The 21,984-nt window shown below is 32.0% G+C and overlaps 1 non-coding gene across 1 annotated transcript; it reads right to left on the bottom strand.

Moving 5' to 3' along the window:
- Nucleotides 1-7,823: 7,823 nt before the first annotated feature.
- LOC132643120 (small nucleolar RNA snoR8a) lies at nucleotides 7,824-7,907 on the bottom strand. The gene has a single exon (XR_009583564.1). It is a non-coding gene; the product is annotated as a small nucleolar RNA snoR8a (small nucleolar RNA).
- Nucleotides 7,908-21,984: the final 14,077 nt, after the last annotated feature.

The following is a 21,984-nucleotide window of genomic DNA, read 5'->3' as shown; positions in this document are numbered from 1 at the left end:
AAAAATCTTCTCGCGAGTTTAACTTCCATATGCAAAACGTTTAAAATTATTTTACACTATCAAATTATCTAAAAGACAGTATTTACGGATAACTATACATAATAAGTGAAACTCTTAAGCTAAAGACGGACAAATACCCTTCTAGACTATAATAGGTTATTTTTTGCTTATAGCACAAAAAGTTCGATTACACTATTAATGAATACTCCTCCGTTTCAAAATACTTGTCACTTACTCCTTGAGTGTCGAATCATATGAATTTTGACCAACATTTTAAAAATTATTTATTCATGATGTTGGAATTTTATTTAAATATAAATTAATTAAAGTGTTTTAAAAGAAAATGTGTCTTTTAATGAAAGGGTGTGTCCTTTCATTCACGGATTACCACCATTCTATTTAAACCCAACTATTTTTAATCCAGCGTAACTTTTTATTTTCTTCTCAGAGAAAATCTTTTTCTTTAAACAACAAAATCCTGCACTTAAAAATTAGAAAAGTTTTTGCTTTCCTAAGACGGATTTTTTCACTGTTTGCTCAGTGTAGATTTTCAAAAGCTTGTCATATCCACTAAAACTATCTGCGTACAATCCCATAGCAATCTCGCAGAGGAGAGAGTGTAAATATCGTTTTTAGGATAGCGTTTCGCACGTGTTTCAAGCCTTCAATTTTGTGTTTGTTGTTCATACCGTAAAACCTTCATCTTTGTGTTCTTCATATATTTTTTGTGTTCTCGGATAATATTTTCCAACACATCATATATATGAAAAGAATTACAACTCAATTATAGTACTTTTTGTATAGATTTTAATTATCTAACTTTTAATTCAAAATATTAATTAATGTAATCCCACTTCATTAGTTTAAAAAAATCAATTGACTTTCGACGAATGAAACATGTTAATTATTTTGAGACGGGAGAGCACATAAGTCAAATCCTCTTCTCAAAGTCTGCAATGAGATAGTTTAATGTTTGAAAGATCATAAATGAGATGCCATTATCACCAGTTATTCACTACTTCAAATTTTAGATAAATGTTATATCCTGTAAAAAAAACAAATTATCCTGTCAAATAAGGTCTTTTCTTGCTCTTCGACTGATGATGTGATAGGAAAATTTATTCTTCCCACGTGATCTGTAAAATTTTCTTTTAACTTTTTTGTCTTTTATAGCCATCTAAATTTTAATGAGCCAACCCTTGTTGACCCTTTACAACATATAGGTACATTCACAATCTCATCTATGTGTAGATGGAAGTTGGGGTCTTTCCACTACCCAACGTGCACAAATTTATTGATGGAAGACACTCGTGAAGAGACATATATTCCAGTTTATTTATTTTAGAGAAAATACATCATTTGATTCTGAATTTGGCACGAAAATTTAATTTAGCAATAAAACTTAAGTTGTATTTATTTACCTCTTAATAACTTTCAAGTTAATTAAATACCCCCTTAGCGGCCTAGACCAGTTGAGATTTAGGAATTGTTCATCACTAGCCTGGTGATTGGTCCACATCATTAAATATTATTTTTATTTATTTAATTTTTCTCTTTCTTCTTCATTTTTTCTCTTTTTTCTTCATTCTTTCCCTATTTTATTATTTTATTAAATAATAATTAAAAAAAAAAAGATGAACCCATAGCCCCTATTCCTTTCCGCCGTTCTCCTCCTCCTAAACCCCCCCACCTCCTTACGCTCCTATCCCTCTCCTTCTTCCCCAATCCCTATTGTTTCAACTTTCAAGTTCACCAAAAAAAAATTTTAAAAAAAATAGTTTGTTCTTCTTTTTCTAATTTTATTTTCCTTTCTTTTTCTAGGGTTCAAATGATTTGGGTTGCCTGAAACTTTAATTTAACAGTGTTAAATTCTTCAACCCAGTAAATGTCACCAGAATTTCACCGGAAAACATCTTGTTCGACAAATCTAAGGATTTCAAGCTTTTTAGATTATCCAACTCATTTGTTAAAGACCCAGAAAGAGCAATTACTTGAAAAAGTAACGAATTTGATTTCTCAAGCTGTCCTATTTCCGATGGAATCCTACCGGAAAGTTCATAATTCGCCGCATATAACCAGACAAGTTCCGATAATCTAGGCCACTGGATATGTTGTTATTGTGATGGGTTAAAAAAAACTGCTACATTTTGAAATATTCGAACTGGGTTTTTCATGATTTGGTAAGAAAATTTTTAGGTATTAAGAAAGATTGAATTTTTGAACTTGGTTATTGAAAAAAATGGAGTTTTTCCCACTTGGATATTGAAAAAGATTGATTTTTTATGACTGAGATGTGAAAATGACATTAAAAATGATAAAGGGGAAAAAATCAGCCATGAATGCAGCTACCATGGATGGAAAGAAAAATGAAGTAAGTAGGAACGACAGAAGAAGAAAGAGAAAAGAGAGAAAGAAGAAGAAAGAGAAAAGAAAAAAAAAAGAAAAAAAATATTAAAAAAGTATAATTAAGTATAATAAATTGTCATCCAATTAGAAGAAGACATATGTAGCGCTGAAATCATTTTTAGTGTTTTTTTTTCTTTCCACGCGCTTTTGAGAAAGTCATCACACTTTCTTACCACGTCACCCGCTAAGGGGGGTATTTAATTAACTTGAAAGTTGTTAAGGGGGGTAAATAAATACAACTTAAGTTTAGTTGCTAAATTAAGTTTTCGTGCCAATTTCAGGGGTCAAATGATGTCTTTTCTCTTTATCTTAAAGACTTTTTTTATTAATTTTATCACGACTTTTACTAGTATATACTCCCTCCGACCCGTGCTAAAAATATTGTCACGGTTTCGCTTTTAAAGAGTTAATTTGACTAATCTTCAGAGCTAAATATTAGATTAATTCAATAAATTAAAATTTAAACTTAAATTTTCGAAAAATATATGAAAAGTATTATAAGTGAAAGTTTTTCTTATATCAATATGGTGAAAAAATATACTTTAAAATATTCGTCAAAGTTCATGTAGTTTGTATCTCAAGAAATAACAATTAACAAATATTTTGGCCAGATGGAATATCAATATTGTTAAAGCTTTTTGGATGATGAAGTATCTTGTAGAGGGCACGATTGTAAATAAAAAAAACAGTGTTCATATTTCTTTTTCTAATTTTCTTAATTACATAAAAATCAGATAAGGGGAGAGAGAGGAAACGAGAAATAAAACATTAAAAAGAAATAAGAATTAGCTACGAAAGTCGTAGTTTATTTGTCGCTAAATAGCCTGAAAGTAACAAAGTTTTTTTATTTTATATATAATTCATATTTAAGCCGTCGCTAAATAAGTTATCGACGAATTTTTATTCTTTAGAGACTAAAGTTCTCTGTGGCTAACTCTGTCTCTCTTTCTTTTTTTCTTTTGTGGTAAGTGAGACATGGAGAATTATATTCCACCAATTCTATGAAATCGACTCTAATCGTTATCACTAGACAATATATAAGTCTTGGGTAATGAGTTATACCAAATGTGGAATATTTGAACAAATGCCTCAATGAGTTAAGAATCACATAAATATTGTTTTGTACCATGTACTCCCTCCGTTTTAATTTATATGAACGCATTTGACTGGGCACGATATTTAAGAAAGAGGGAAGACTTTTGAAACTTGTGGTTCAAAATAAGCCTTGAAAATTTGCGTGGTTTAAATCATTCATAAAGTGAATTTGTTTCTAAATTAAGAAAGAGATCATTCATTTTGATACGGACTAAAAAGAAAATAGATTCAAACAAATTGAAACAGAAAAAGTATATTTTTTGAGATAAAAAACTTGTCCATCTTCTAGTACTATCAACTCTTTTAAGGCCAACATGTTTGTTGTGTGTAAGCTGTGACATTTACATCTCATGCATAAATGCATACACAGAGTAGATCTGATCATGAGGGGAAGAAGAACAAGTACTATCTATAGTGAGAGGTCATAAGGCTAGCTAGCTAGGGTAGTCAGAATAGACAGTAAGTTTATTCTATACAACAACAACATACCCAGTGTATTTATTTCTACACTAAGTTTATTCTATACAGTACACTTTCTTTAATTATAAGAAAACATTTGAATATGCTTACGACTGTAACTTCATTTTTTAGACCTCAATCTCTTTTATCTTCCATTTATACAAAGTAATAGGCTATTCTTGAGGTAGGGATGGGGATCCTAGGGAAGCTTTATTTGTAAAAATTGCGCTCACTGGGCAGTACTTTTGGATTATATCTTTGAAATATTTATTGTCATGAATTTTCACCTTCTAGGAGTAAAATTTCAGAATAATTTCATGAAGTTTCACCTGTGATTTGAATGCCATGATAGCGATTATTTTTCAATTACATAAACTGAATAGTAACAATTTTTTTAAAAAAAATTTACTAGCTTATTTGAAGCTAGACAAGAGTTAGAAAAGAGCTAAAACACAAAACATTATTTGATGGGCTTGGATATTCATTTACTGGGCTTTACAATTTTTTAGTTCCCTTATAAAGAAAATTACACCATAAGTCACGGTATTATAATTAAGCATGCAAATAGCACAGCTTTCAAATTCATCAATAACACTATTTATTACGTTTATACATAATGGAGAAAAATTATAAGGAAAAAAAATCCCCCTAAATCAGGGAGTATCATTTATTCCTCTCCTTTAACGGATAAACCCTTTGTTTTATTATTATCTCTCTTCTTTAACCGAACATCTATATTTCTCACTTCTATCTCTTCTTCAACCTATACATTCTCCATTTGCAATTGCTTATCTCTCCATTCATTTCCATTTTTCCTTCTTGATTGCTTCGAGTTACAGAGGATTTATGCTAGACTAAATATATTTAATGTGGTAATCATCCATATTTACAAGATAATACTTTTAATATATAGAATATAATTTATTATACAATGTACAATAAAATTATACGAGGCTATAAAATTATATGTAGTATTTAATCAAACTATGTAAGTTATATCTAATTTATTATAAAAGGTGTAATAAATTATACGAATATTATTCCATGTATAACATTTTTATTATACTACATATAATAAAAATTAACATTAAAATTATGTGATTTATTTTAAATGAAAATAAGAAGATGAAAGAATATGAAAATATGTGATTTATTTTTCATGGAACAATGAAAGAAGATGAGAATATGAAGTAAAAAAGGTAAGGGAAAACATGCTGGGAAACAAATATTTCAAAATATAGAGGAAGTTAGGTATGAAACCGTAAAAAAGTAGTTATACTATAAACAAAAAAATAGGAATTGATATTATTCACGACTAAGTTTCCTTATATATAGCAATTTGATTTACTATAAAACACTTAACTTACCATGTAATGTTTAATAGCATTTACCTGCTCACATTATATAAATATTATTATAGTATTGTCTACTTATGTTTTTTTCCAACACTTATACATGTGAGGCCCAAGGAAATAGGAAGATGGAATTAGAAGTTGGATAAGAAAGAAAAGGCTTAGGGGACTCATTTCTAATCTTGATCTATTGGGCTATGGGTATACCTGAAAGTTCCAAGGTATTGGGCTGCTGGGCTGATTCACGAATACTTACATTTTTTTGCGCGGATTGCCCTTCTTTTGGGCTGGTCTTTAAATTTTACTCCTCATATTTGTGGTCTTTAAATTATGCCCCTCATATTGGTGGTCTTTAATTTTTGCCCTTCGCATTGCAACTCTGAGCGTTCACGCAGAAATCATGAGGTTCCGAGTTCGAACCCCGCTCAAGCATAAATTAAAAAAAAAAATTGCAAGGCAAGGTTTGGGTCGCGTGTATGCCGGACCTGGCATATACTTGTTAAGGAATTATCAAATTTATGCCGAACCCGGCATACTCATGAGTCATGCCTTATGGGCAGACTTGGCATAAGTATGTCGGGTCCAACATAACTTTGGTAATTCCTTAACAAGTTTATGCCGGTGGGGACATACTTTTAATGGGCAAACTTTTATGCCGGACCCGGCATAAACTTGTGAAGGAATTACCAAAGTTATGCCGGACCCGGCATACTTATGCCAAGTCTGCCCATAAGGCATAAGTATGCCGGGTCCGGCATAAGTTTGATAATTCCTTAACAAGTTTATGCCCGTGGGGGCATACTTTTAATGGACAAACTTTTATGCTGGACCCGGCATAAACTTGTGAAGGAATTACCAAAGTTATGCCGGACCCGGCATACTTATGCCAAGTCTTCCCATAAGGCATAAGTATGCCGGGTCCGGCATAACTTTGGTAATTCCTTCACAAGTGTATGCCGGTGGGGGCATAGCGAAATTTAAACTCTGCCTTACGATTTTTTTTTAAAATTTTGACTGTGTGGGGGATCGAACCTGGAACCAATGGGGTTTAGCCGAAGGGCAAAATTTAAAGATTTCAAATATGTGGGGCAAAATTTAAAAACCACCCCAAAAGAACATGTTGATAAAAAGCTAAAAGGGAAAATTACATAAGATACCTACTCGAGACTTTTTATTATAAAGACCCGAAGGGCCCGGCGCGCACAATCCTATCCTATCCGAGTCCGAGTTTACCCCTTGCACTTGGGACAGTCGTCCGTAGCATCATAAGGAGGACCCCCCCCCCCCCCCCTTTCGAGGTACAAAAAGAGTAAATAGGGAAAATACATATAAAAAAAAACCCCCAACGTATACTCGGATTAATTATGACGCATCCAACCTTTGCGGGCGACCTATTACCCCCCTGGCCTTATTTTTTCTGTATTTTTGTGACCTTTTAGTCTGACATGGCACCAAAAAAAATTGATGCCCAGTTGCACAGCGGAGAGTGTGCAACACTCTCCGCCACATTGGTGCCACATCACTGCCACTTTTCCTTTCTTTTTTTCGTTTCATTTTTCTTTTATTAATTATATTTACACTAATTAACCATTAAACCATTAATTTTGTCTTGTTCATCACTAAACCCTTCTTCTTCTTCATTTCAAGAAATCCATCAACTTATTTTCTTCCTCCATTAACACACACACATTTAACCCATTTTCTTCCGCATTAACACATACACATTCAACCCATTTTCTTCCTCCATTAACACATTCAACCCATTTTCTTCCTGCATTAACAACACACATTCAATCCATTTTCTTCCTCCATTAACATACACATTCAACCCATTTTTTTCCTCCATTAACACACACATTCAATTTAATCATCAATCATAAGAGCTTATTTTCAAGAAACATTCAACCCATTTTCTTCCTCCATTAACACACACATTCAATTTAATCATCAATCATAAGAGCTTATTTTCAACAAACATTCAACCCATTTTCTTCCTCCGTTAACACACACATTCAATTTCATCAAAAACCCGCCTTCTTCTTCTTCTTCTTCTTGTCATGCTGCCCCCCCCCCCCTCCGCTCCCCGCTCCCCCCCAAACTCGAGATTGTACAATTTCTTCATTTTCCTGCTGTTGCTGCCCCCCCCCCCCCCAACCCGCTCCTCTTGCCCCACCCATTTGAAGAAATTGCCATTGACACCCATTCAAATAAATTGCCATTTGAAGGGTCAACAGATAATCCAAAAGTATTAAGGAGATAGAGTCACATTAAAGTCTTCTAATGAGATGTAATTTCTAAACTAAAACGCAACCTAAGCTCTGATAAATTAGTGCCAAAGATTGACATACAAAATAAAGCATTTACGAACAAGATGAACACTGGTCTTACACCCAAAATTAAACTCCAAAAATTACACACAAGAACCTAATTGCAGATGAATTTCAACCAATAAAGCAAATGGGTATTCATAAATAGAAAAAATAAAGACAAAAACTAGAAAATGTAGTTATGGGTGCCCATATTCTATGGGTGTAAAAGGGTATGTCATGCCGTTAGCATTCAGTACGAGGAATTGTTTATAATCATAGCAACCCCAACGTTATTTTCTCACAATTTAGCAATGAAAATACAATCTGGGCTATGTTCAATCATGGCGGCATCGGTGGCAACGGTGTGGCGGCGGCCGTGGGGTGGTTAAAGAGAAAGAAGAAGAAATAGAAAAAGGAGAAAGAAGAAGAAAGCAGCTTTCACTCGCTATTAAAATTTTTTGGTGCCATGTTAGCCTAAAACACTACAAAAATACTGAAAAAATAAGGCCAGGGGCATAATAGGCGCTCGCAAAGGTTGGGTGCGTCATAATTAATCCGGGTATACATTTGGGGGGTATTTATGTATTTTCCCATTATAAATATATAGATAGTTTTCCTTTTTAACAAAACATAACGAATTTTTATATATTTTTAATTTTTTCATTTTTTTTTCTTCAGAAAATAAATAATTTTTATTTTTTTTATATATTTTCTTTAAAAAAATAATTTTTTTATTTTTTATTTTTTTTAAAAAATATTAATTTTTTTTTGCTCAAAGGCTTAAAAAATTACCTCAAATTTTTGTGTATGAAATGTGTATGTGTGAACGAAATTTTTAATATAATTTTCATACACAAAATTATGAGGGAAAACTTTAAGCCTTGAATATTGTATGAAAGTTGTTACAATGTTGTTGTAGTTGTATTAATTTTCCAGAAACCTAATATGAACTTTATATACGAAAAATGTGAATGAAATTCTAAGTCTTGAGCGAGATATACACATTTCATACAATTCTTATACATAAAATTTTGAGTGTAATGTTTAAGCCTTGACCGAGATATACACACTTCATATGTTCTTCATACAAAAAAATTTGAGCGAATTTTTTAAGCCTTGAGCAAGATATACACATTTCATACACAAAAATTTGAGTGATTATTTTTAGCCTTGAATGTTGTATCAAAGTTGCATACAATGTTGTTGTAGTTGAATTAATTTTACAGAAATCTAACATGAACTTTATACACGAAAATGTGAGCGAAATTTTAAGACTTGAGCGAGATACAAATTTCATACTGTTTTCATACACACAATTTTGAGTAGATTTTTTAAGCCTTGAACGAGATATACACATTTCATAAACTAAATTTTGAGCGAACTTTTAAGCCTTGAGCGAGATATACACATTTCATACATAAATTTTTGAGCGAAAAAAATATTTTAAAAAATAAAAAAATATTTTAAAAATAATTTTTTAATTTTTTTTAAAGCATATTTTGTATAGGATTTGTAATGTTATGTTTTGTAAATATAAAACTATCGTCACGTTTCGTAAATATTTCTCCTTAAGATGTATATATACGTAGTTGTCCCAAGCTAAAAAGTAAGGGAACTCATGTAAATATACCCTTTGGCCAACTAATTTACCAAACATGATCGAAGACTCAAAGTATACACGATCTATATACTTCGTTGTATATGTCGTGTACACGTATACATATTATGGTATGTATAGGTATATATATATATATATATATATTTAGTACGGACTATACGCCACCTATACACTATGTACGTTTTTTATAAGCTAGATAATCGAATGGTTTTTAGCTACTATAATTTTCTCAAAAAGTAAATTCAAACAGACTACACTTCGTCACGAAAAATCATGGATTCAGCTGAAAGAGTTATTAACAAAATTCCTTATGCTTATAATTTATGCATCCACGAATATCTGTATTTTTTCTCTGTGAGCCGTAAACCAACTTCTATGTAGACAGTTGAATACAAACTATTTCTTAATTATATTCTCTGTTTCTCGCTTACACGTTAGTCAAAGCAGCTTATAAATATTTTTTGATTTATTTACGCGTTTAGTAAACATTAGAAGTACTTGTAAACTAACGAATGGTTATTTCATTCCAAATACATGTTTGCACTCCACAAAATGTTTTTCCCAAAACAAGACTTTTAAATCCATCTTCATTTCCGTTTCATCCCAAAATAAAATGTTCAACTCCCTCTTCACTCCATTTCCGTTGCATATAAGCACTTTTTACTAGAAATATCAACTATTTAATTATTAGTTTCAATACTTTTACTTAAACACACAGAACTACTTATTTTATAAACTAGGTTAACCACTTAAAAATAGTTTAATCAGCTATAACTAAGTACGGGATCTTGATCTAATTCTCATTTCTTGCCTAAAATTAAAGGGAAAACGAAATGTAACGCATGCAAATACTTAAAGAATTCTTGCCCTATACGCAAGAGATCTTTGCAAGTGTTGATGATGACTAGAAAAATATAAAAGAATTAATCTTGATCAATAATCATGATAACTGCCGGTGGAACTTTATGATGAACTAAAAATAGAAACAAGAACAACATTAAAAAAATCATGACCAAATACAGTAGACGAACCCTATGGCTTAGACATGGAAAATGTGCCAAAGACCTATGTTTTCATATGTTTTATTTAATGAAATAAAGTCACTTTAAGCCATTGAAATATATTCCAAAAGTGCCCTTTTTAATTTTCCACACAGGGTGTTGAGGTATGATTAACCAAGACTCCACTTTCGGCTACAATATGAAATGAACAATTTGAAAGCATGTTCTGAAAATGACTGAAAATAAAGGATATTGGGTTTTTTTTCACATTGGCAAACACAAACCCCACTTTCCTTGTAAGGTGTAGCTTCATCATATTTGACTCAAGTAACATCAGTTGAATGTGCTCTAACTTAAAATCAAGATTAATTAAAGAGGAAATAATGCGATACAAGAACTATGCCTCAATCCCAAATAAATTAATTGATGGTTATATAAATTCTCATTTACTATGTTTTTCCATTTAATATCATTTCAATTGTATTCTGAGAATTCATAATCATTTGATTAATTTTATGCAAGGCAGGCCCTAGAGTTTTGGTTACGGGTTCACGTGAACCCAATAGCTATTGCTCAAAATCCTATATGTATATATATTTATAAAATTCACTAACTACTAATTATAAATTTTAATTTGACCATTATGAACCTAGTTATTAATGTACTAGTATTAGCTTGAGGTTGTAGAAACCTGTAAATCTTATATAGTGGACCCGCCTTTGATTTTATGTTGATTGCTTGCCTACACCGCGCCCTCCTTTATCACGACTTAGGACAATAATATGAGCAAATTTGGATAGGCAATGGGAGGAAATCGTGCTTTGATGTTTTAGCCTTCGCTTATGATAGGCCTAGTGCAAAATCCTACTTATATATTGCTAAAAGTCAAACTTGAGGCAGACTGATTTATTCGTAGGAACAAAAAATTACTGTGTTAAATATGCAAGAATGTTCAGAAAAGCTAATCGATAATGTTCAAAAAAGCTAATCGATCCCTCCACATTAATCATGCAGGATCATAATCAAAACTTTTAACTCTAATGGGAAGTCCTTTAGTCAGATGATTAACTTTAACTCTAGGAAGTTAATTATATTCTGGTTATCATCAATTCATTTTCACTTTGTCGACAAGTCTCAATCATTTGCTTTATTTTCTACTAAACTTTTCTTATTGAATTTGAGTTGGTTTTCTTTTTCAGTTTATTTCATTATGATGTACTATTTAATTTTCAAGGTGTTTGAATGTAATCACTTGCAGGTCCTTCTGATCGCGATGTGGACAAAACTCAAAACACCACTATGTGGTCCATTAATTTATTTCCTACATTAGAAGAAAACAATTCAATCAAATGGAGTAATAATTAAAGAGCTTTCTTTAAAGATCAATATTATGAAGAAACGGGTCCAAATATAACGGGATCGATATATAAGATTTGTTTCATGTAATCACTAATTCCACATCTATAAAAGTGTTAGACGATCTTAGTGACGTAATATTTGATAATCATGTGAGCTTACATCTAAAGCAAATTTGAGTAACTGTATTTAAGGCATGCAAAACCTTATAATTAGACACTTTGAATATCTACCAACTTGAATATATAGAAACATGTGGATGTAGATAATGCATGCCTCTATGCTGCAAACCAAACATGTATGTAATTCATTTATTATTTTTTAAATATCAAACTAATTTTATTGTTACACTTGTATATATTCCAGCAAATGAAATGTTATATATAATCTTACGTAAGTTGAGGGGATGAGCAATGCTTAATCACCCTGATTTACCTTGATAGATTGCCAAAACTATTTATATACATGAGATGAGGTAAATCGTAAATGCACATTGATAAACTAACTATCTAAAGCCTAACCAATTCATGGTGGCTCAAAAAAGATGCTAACTCTATTAAGGTTCACAAAACAAGTGGAGGGAAAACCCCCATCTATCTACTGTCAAAAGACCTTTAACTTGAAGAGGAGGGTCAATTGTAGCTCAAGTATTCTATAGTAGCAGTGAGGCTGTGACTTAGAGACGGGTGAATCCATGTGCAAAAAATGGGTCACGTGAACCCATGGTCGCTCGACTAAACTCGGTATATTATGTATATAATTCTTAAAATATATCTAATACTAACTGAAGGAACACATGGTCAAACTAGACTGAGTGGAGCACTGGTTAAGTGTTGGGTTTAATCCCTTAAGGTTGTGGGATGGAATCCTACTAAATGCACTATTGCATCTTTTTTAAAAAAAAAAAATTCTAAGGTGAACTCATCCTCTGGAGGCCAATGTTGAATAGAGGTTTGTATCGGCTCCAATTCTCTGATCTTGTTCACTTCTTTAAGCATCCTCAAGGTGTTTGGTTGAGTCTTTTGACACAATCCACCCAAAGTTTGGAATCAGTTTCTGCAATTAAACTTGTATATAGGACCATTGTTTTTGCACCATTTGATTCCATACAACAACGCAGCAGCTTCTGCCCAGTTACGTGAGCCAGGTCCAATAAGAACCAGTGAGTAAGCACATATCAGAGGTCCATTCCTATCCCTATGATGCCACCACCTCCACAAATGTTATATATATTGGTTGACAAAGTTAGCTCATGAAAGTGTGATTCGTCCAACTCACTCATTTAGTAACTCAATCCATCTTAGTCTGCTCAAATTCAGTTCATTTATTTGATTTGGGCCAAGTATGTAGTCCAAATTGATCAATGAAAAACCTTATTAAACTATTTAAACAAACAACTTTTATTAGTTTTGTTTGGTCGTTACACAAAAAAACTAAAATTTGGTAGAGTTGAACCGGTTGGACTAACACACATCGTTTTGCATTGAGGGGCAAAAAGACCAGCACAAAATAGGGCCAAAAGTGCAAATGACCCAAGAACTCTGGGAAGGATTGGCAATGATCCATCCTATTGATTCAAGTCAATTTGACCCGTCCAAATTCAGCTCAATTCGTTCTTTTGCCACCTCTAATAGTATATATATTCCTTTGTGACTAGTATATTTTATGCTATACTACATATGATTACAGTGCTTCTTAATCATAGAATTGGTGCTAATTAAGTGCCATTACAAAATCTTACTTTATTAGTTAGGTACTCTGGTTTAGTGGCAAATCTTAAGTTAACAAAATTCTCTCTTTATTCTTCCTTTGGCTGGTTTGGGATTTGTACTTTTCCTAAAAGGCATTTGAACATATAATAAACTATGTAAATGAACATATAAAAATGGTTTGGACACGACTGATTCATCTTAAAGGATGGGTACTCTAGCAGCCCTTTTCAAATTTAATGGTTATCTAAGTTGAAACTGAAAGTGCCTTTTAGAAAATTTGTTCTGTAGCAAATAACTTTTGCTTAAAATAATAATAGGGGACAATAAGTAAGTTCATAATATAAAAGGGAATAAATAAATTATCCTTTTTTTACTTTATGATCTGTCTAATTAATTTTTCTTAATATAGATCTCATGGGCAGTGGGGTACTTCTTAATATAGATCTCATGGGCAGTGGGGTACTTGGAAACTATTTTGTAGCGCTCTAATTAATTAACTAATGCAATTAAAGTACAACTCTTTGCCATTAGAAGTTTGATTAATCTGAGAATGGATCACTTCTCCAGTTCATAATTTTCATAGCTGCCTTGCAAAGAACTTGAATTGATCTCAATGTCCACAAATAACACATACAGCTTGCTACTGATCAGTTGATTTATCTTTCAGTTTCTATTCTAATATTTAAGTATACATCTGGCAAGATCTATTCAATAATTAGACAGAATTTGACTTAATTAGCTAATCTTGAGATCCACAATAATTAGAGGACGAGTTTTGGCGCAATGGTTAAGTTGCTCTTTTGATCATATTCAACATGACATGACGTTTGAGTCGTGAAACTTCTTCTTTGAATGAAGAAATGTAAGAGGAGGGTTGCATAAATATATGTCCACAATTGAGAGATAGAGCATCCATTCTTTTTTTGTTGAGTTTGTCCCACAAATTTGGTCTTCTAATATAGCCGGGGCAATCTTTACCTCATTATGAGCTAGCTTTTGTGATTAAGTTAGATTCACGAGTTCTTATCATGGTATCAGAACCAAACTCATTCAATTCTTTTGATTTATTCCATGTTGGATCCTCATATTATGTTGTTCATGCTCTAGTTGGCAAGTCTGGGTGTACGAGGGGTGTTGAGTTTGTCCCACAACCATGGAATGGGAACTTGATCTCCTTGTACGATATTGGATAATCCTCAATTCATGAGCAAAATTTTGGGGTTAAACTAGGCACAATGTCTATTTTTGAATTAGGTCCAAGATTCATTTGAAATAAGTCATTTCTTATCACTATCATGTCAAAGTGTGGGTTTATTTTGTTTAAAGGTTTAAATTGTTAGAGATAACATGTAAAGTTCGAGGGTAGAATACATCGTGAACATACTCATTTATACTCATCCAAGGGTTCATGTATCACATTAATTGACTATATTTATTTCTTCTTGAAGAAGATTTTAGAGTTTATCATATGGCAAGTACTTTGATTAAATGGAAAGACATATTGCTCAAAAATAAAAATAAAAAGTAAAACAAGGCAAGATAATTAACTAACAAATTATACTTTCGTTCTATCTCAGCATGTGCAAACCACCTGAAATGTGAAAAAACAATAATGTTTATAATGTGAATTAGGCATGCGGCTAACTTTTTTTTTCGTCAATGTCATAGGGGCAATAAATTCTGTTTGGACAAAATTAATCACTCGAAAAAGTTCCGTACTTTAAGGCAAATATAACCAATTATTTTTAGCCACGGCTTTGTCGACCTTTTTGTTCACTCTACTTAAAGTTAAAAGAAAACCATTGTAATTAGCCAGTGAAAAGGTGATCAAACAAAGCACTACTAATTATAATTAGCCAAGACATGAGGAGTTGGTTTCTCAAGACTTAATATATTAATTAGCACCATGGTTAAATAGTTAATTAAGCACTTGTTGCTTAAGGGGAATAAACGTCATGACAGCATGAGACTGATGTCATAATAATCCCCACAAATAAAGGAAAGGGAGCTTCTATTCCAATATAAGTTTTAAATTTTTTGCTAGTGGTACTAGCTATCATCAAATCTTTGAATTAGGAAAGACTTAAATTAAAAACACAGAAAGTACAGGAAAAAAGGAACCTAGCTAAAAAGGTTAAACAATGGGGACCAAAGTTGCCATGCGTGTGACCACCATATATATGGTTCCTAACTTCCTATAAACCCGTACTCAACACCGCATTACAAAAGAAAAGACTTCCATTTGCTGGCTTCTACATGAGTTTGAAAGAATTTGTTGGTAAATTATACTAGTGTATAAATATGATGAAACAGATATCATATCGGAAGTTTTTTTTGCGCAAATAAGACAAACACATAATATTAGAAAAGTCAGAATTTCTGATTAGTTTTTCCCTCTGGAAAAATTGTGACAAGAAATTCGCTTGATATAAGTAAAACTTCTAGTGTAGTGTCAAAGGTGATTCCAAAACTGCTATAGGTGTCAAGTTCGGATCGAGATTGGGTAAATATTTCCATGGAAGGACTCTGATTCAATTCCCCCTCCCCTTCCCTCACAAAACTGAAAAGGAAATTGGGTTGTTATGGAAAATATTTTCTAACAATATATTTTCCTCTAATTTCTAGAAAATCATTTTCCTGCCAAGAGGAGGGAAGACAAATTCTGAAACTCTCCCATGTAGGGGCGGATGTTCTTCGAATTACATGTTCGGTAAAATTCAATCACTTTGGCTCAAATCATGTATATGTGTGAAAGTAAATAGGTGCAAAAATTAAATTTAAAACCGAGTAATTAACTAGCACTTGAGGTTACTGTCCTATAATTCAAAACTTATTAAGTTCAAATCTAGGATTTGCCTCTGCGTACCAGCCTCTCACACCCCCACATCTTGCTCACCTCGCACCCCAACCCATCCAACCCCCATCTCCACCCAAAATAGTTTAATTAAAATACAGTGGTCATTGTCCTACAATTTGCAACCTAATATAAAGGTTAAATCATAAATCTGCCTATGCCTACCATCTTCCTACCAAGTACTGACCCCACCCCATCACCCATCTCCCTCACAACCCCAACCCCCCATCCCCACCCTGAAAAGTTAAAATTTATTTGTCACGTTATAAGTTCTACTTACTTATCACTTAATATCGAAAAGTAGCGAAAATATTATCCTTTCATGCCAAACACACCCTAAAAGGAAAAAGAACAGTAGCAGCTCATGAGGGCAGTGACAAATCTGTGCATGAGTGACCTGACAATGGTGAAAAGAAGAAGGGCAATGAATATCCGTACTAAAAATAGAGTAGGAAAGAGCACTAACAAGAAACATCGGAAATGAACATGTTTTTTCTTCTTCTTCATGTGCATAGTGTTTTTATTCCTACTCTAAATGTTGGTTCATAGGGTCTTATTCCTACGTAAAGTGTTTGTTCAAATTTGACACACACTACACTAACCTAACTTACCTTTATATTATGGAAATTTTGGTAACCCACGATAACGTGAAGGTTCTCTCAACTACTCAATTTAATTTTGGAATAGAAGATTCTCTCAATTACTCGATTTAATTTTGGAACAAAGTTTTAAGTTTGTCCAATATTTTTCAGAATTGTTTAATTTTACCTTATTTTCTTTTCATGGTGTTCAGGCCAACTTGAACGTACCTCGATTAAGTTAACAGGTACCTGCTATGTTGCTACACCTTCCACCAACACAGGTATCATTGCTTGTAACCTTATTGTTGGCAAATTATATCGTATTTAGTCAAACATGAAATTAATGTACTCATCCACGTGTCCAAAATCTTCAACAAAAGATCACATTTCCCTCCTCAGCTTCTGATTATGGTTTTTAGAACTATAACATGATTAATATTAGACTACAAACTAACCGATGACAAAGTTTCTCAATTTTGGATATTCACTACTAAAAGAGAATGAAATTAATTTCTTGGAAACGTTTCCGACAGATCTAGACTTTTCAATGGAAATCCCATATTTTCGAAGGCGTTCTAACGAGAACGTACGTCCATAAAAAAAAAATCGATTTTAGTAGTGATTACATGGAAAACTTGATCCTTTTCATTAATTTAACTATAAGTAATGCAAATTCTTGCTCCCAAGTGTTAACAACAGTTACCAGTCAAATGAAAGCAGCTAGCAATAATGGTCAATTTTAAGTATAACTTTTTTATCTGTGTAAGTTAATTAGTTCTTCCGTCCCATAATAAGTGTCACCTTAGCCAAAGACACGCATATTAAGAAACTAATAATACAATGTGAAGCTTACCAAATTACCCTATATAATAAAAATAAATTATTTTTACCTTTTGATTAGAGCATGCAAAGGAAGTAAACCTTTTGACATTGGGAATCCAACAATACCAAGTTACTATGTGGTTTTTTCAATCATCATTTAGATGTTACTTTATTGTCTAAGGGTAGAATTGGAAAAAGCTAGTCAATTTATGTCTTAGTTTCCTAAGATGACACTTATTATGAAACAAAAAAATTTGGCTAAGGTGATACTTATTATGGGACGGAGGGAGTATATAAAGCTCTTTAGTATTCCAAGATATAGGGGAAATATAAAGGGGAGAGAGTTCAGAGTAGGGGTTGATGCTATTTGTATTAACTTTACTCAGCCAAATTTCTTATGAACTGTGTAATTAGTCAGATCCTGTTGGTCAAGACATCTCAGGATAAAAGCAGTTTTTTTTCTCCTCATTTTACTCTTAGTCAGTCATTTTCTTTTTTGTGTATTAGTATGATAATAATCATTTCTGAAAAACAGCTTTGGAGCTTTATGCATATTTGACTAAAATAAAGAGACTTTCACAGAAGAAGAAAAAAGGAAAAATAGGCATATTTTGTATCAACCACCAAACATGGCAGGACAAACTAGAAAGCCATCTTTTGAGCACTAGATACATATATTATGCCATATTGTCAGATTTGAAAACATCCATCATTTTAGAAATATTTTGGTCTTTTGGGGAACTAATGTAATCTACAAGCAAGAATGTTTTTTTCTTGCCTTAGCTAATAGCACTACTTTTCACATACTCTTAAGTAAAAGAATCAAGAAAAATCTACTAACTTCGCCACTGAATAATTCATCGCTCACAAAAGTTTTTAATAATTTATAGCTAATCCTTCATTAAATAAGATTAGCTATGAATTTTGTAGTTTAACTATAGAACTTGTCCATCGTTAGTTCCTATTGTTTTAATAATAATTTCTTAGTAATGTGATGGAGATCAATTTTAGAGGCAGGAAGCTAGGGTAGTCGAAAAATTTAGCATTTCTCATGTAATTTTTCATTAATATTTAAGATTTATACGTATGTCATGTGATAATATGTTAGTTATCATTTTTATCAAATATATTTTGATTTCAGTCTGTCTCGAGGGTCAATCTTTGCATTTTTTGAGAAATTAAAACACAAATTAAATTTTTGATTAATACTCTGGGCAAAACTGCTGTTGGTTGGACACATGTTGCAATTAGATGATGTAACAATTGATTTAAAATAATTAATCTTTGAATATTAGAAAACTAAACAGCATAATGCAACATGATGTCAGTGTAGAATCACACCAAACCTCACAAACTTAGTAGAGACAACATTTTAGAACTTGTAACTTATGTCAGCAACAACTTGAGAATTTAATTTAAAATTCTATAAGCTTGTGGTAGCCTAAGTATTGCTTTAATTTGTGGGAAATCTGTTGCCAATTCCCAACCAATGGATTAGACAAAAAAGTACCCTTGAGTTCAAAATTACAGCTCCAGTTTAAACTTTAAAAATATTGGAGTTTAACGTTTAAACACTATCTGTTTAAACCACGTTAAAACAACTATGAGTAACTAATCATAATAAGTCGAACTAGCTGCCTCAAAAATAACCCGTTGTAATGGATTAAAATTAGAAAGTGTTTAGCTAAGTTTATACACATTTTTTAGTTTATTTACACGTTTAGTAAATAGCAAAAATACTTATAAGCTAAAACTAATCAAAATTCATAAAATGATCACCTCCAACTTATGATTTATAGTTTATAATAAGTATTTTTAATTTGACCAAGCCTTATATGATCTTATCCCTAATTAATATCTTTTGTTATTTTCGAGAACTCTTCTTTGTGTAACAATACTGTTAAACTTTTCTTTTTGAATAAATAATTTTAAGAACATCAGTCATTATAACATAAACAGTGTTTATTAACATCTTTATATCAAACACACTAACGACTTATTATCAGTTTCAACACTTCTATTCAAACACATTATTATTTACTTATAAAATTAATTTCAACACCTAAAAAGTGTATTCCAACATTTGATGCTTATACTTATTACTATATATGATTGATAGATATAACTTAAATTCAAAATTTTCAACTAAACACGTCTATAAGCGGTTCTCAAGAACTGTTAGGGGTCGTTTGATAGCTGGTTTTGAAGGTGAGTTATGCAAGTAGTAAATCCAGCATAAGTAATACCACGTTTGATAGCTAGTTAGAAGTAAGTTATTTATGTATAATAATTAATACGGTGTTTGGTTTGCAATTTAGAAGTCCGTATAAGTAATATACATGTATAAGTTATGGAAATTTATGTAAAATATTATTTTATGTAAGATAGAAGGTGGACTAATTAATATATCAATAACTAGACACTGCGTAATTAATTCCTATATAAAATAATACATCGATTCTTTTTATAATTAATCTCTTTATTACTAATATCTACGTGACTCTGACTAGATAGCAAACGACCCCTGTTATTCAATTTAAGAAGAAAGATCTTCATGAATTATGGAAGGACTAATTAATCCTGCTAGTACAATTAGATGTAATGAATAGAAGCAACTGAAACCGAGGAATAGAAGAATGCATCATGTGAAGACAAACTCAATATGTAGTTGTAACAATGGCCAATTATATTACACACCTACCTACCCCACTGGTCACTAGGGGTGTGGGGGGAGGAGTGTGTTCCAAGACACAATGATTACAAAGGTCTTGGGGAAGCAGAAAGGGTTGGCGTGGAAAATAGATATCTATCGGTCTATGAAGATAAAAGAGAGAATAATAATATGGAAGAACGTGGGGGCTTGACCAAACAAACCCTAAAATACCTTAAATTTTCAAAACTATTCTACATATCTCTTTCATGATCCATTACACATAGTCACACACTTGAACCAAAAGGCGAAAATAAATAAATAAAATACTAGCGTAGTCAAAATTATCGGAGGTGAAATAGACCGATAACTAGCTTAAAACTTATCAATTGATCATAATGAATTCAGTGTATGCACATAAATAGAAAATATAAAAGAGAATCAATTTCTTTCTCCATAAATCGATGATTCTATTTTTTTAATGACGGTGATTTACTTGTGCGTACTTTGACTAGCTCATAAGGTATCTGCTATTTTCTATCAGTATAAGTATCGGATAACTTAATTTGCCGCAAAAACTTAAGTAGAAGAAAAGTAATCACTTGATGCCTTTTATCTTTGTTGAGATGTGAAATGATTCTGATCCTTTTATTTGGAAGTAATATCGTGAAGAACTTTCATATTGTCGATTTGGATGCAGATAGGCTTGGTTTTATTAGGTATACAATTGAATCAGAACTAAAATGTAAGTATAGGCGAAAATTTTAGTAAAATTTCAACAAATATTAAATTTTGAATTCATAATTTTAAATTTTTTAAATATTCAAATTATGAGTGTAATTCAAAAATGAAGTTATAAGTTTAAAATTTTAGATTCACCTCTAACTATTGTATTAAGTAGATGTACAACAAGTAACCCTTTGTATCCACAGGGGCGATTCTATGTATTGAAAATAGGTCACGTGAACCTATGGTCATTCGACTAAACTCGATATATTATGTATATAAATTCTTAAAATATATCTAATATTAACTGAAGGAACACATGGTCAAACTAGATTGAGTGGAGCACTGATTAAGTGTTGGGTTTAATCCCTTAGGGCTCGTTTGGTATGATAGATAAGCAAAAATAGTCCTGGGATAAAAATTTAGTGCCGCCTTATCCCTCGTTTGGTTGGAATAAAAACCCGGGATAACTAATCCCGGGATTATAGTTTTTTTTTATCTCACATTGAGGGTGGAATAACAATCGCGGGATAACTAATCCCGGGATACCTTGTTTTCTAACCAAACGAGTCCTTAAGGTTGTGGGATCAAACCCTACTAAATGCACTTTTGCGTCTTTTTTACAAAAAAAAAAAAAAAAAAAAAATCTAAGGTGAACTCATCCTCTTGAAATCCTGGATTCGCCTTAGTATCCATATGTTAAATAGAAAATCAGATTAATAATCTATTATAACTTACTTATTTAATTACTTGGATACTGCAAAAACTCATTTACTTTTGTCATGAATAAGCTAAACTCTAATTATTATAATTGTCTTTGGTCTGTCGACAATCCGTGTGTTTTGTGTTCACTGTGTTTCTATCTCTGCTCCCCCTAATCCTCTCTCCCTTTCTGCTGCAGCAACACACACTGTAATTATAATACTTTGATCCAATCACAAAGTAGCAACACGCTTCTCAAATTATCATAACTATTAATTTTAGTACTACGATAGTAATATAAATAATACTATTGTTCATGTGTTCCTATAGGGAAAACAAAT

Source organism: Lycium barbarum, chromosome 5 (genome assembly GCF_019175385.1).
Source record: "Lycium barbarum isolate Lr01 chromosome 5, ASM1917538v2, whole genome shotgun sequence".
In the NCBI taxonomy this organism is placed as follows: Eukaryota; Viridiplantae; Streptophyta; class Magnoliopsida; order Solanales; family Solanaceae; genus Lycium; species Lycium barbarum.
This window is presented reverse-complemented; position numbering and strand designations above follow the sequence as displayed.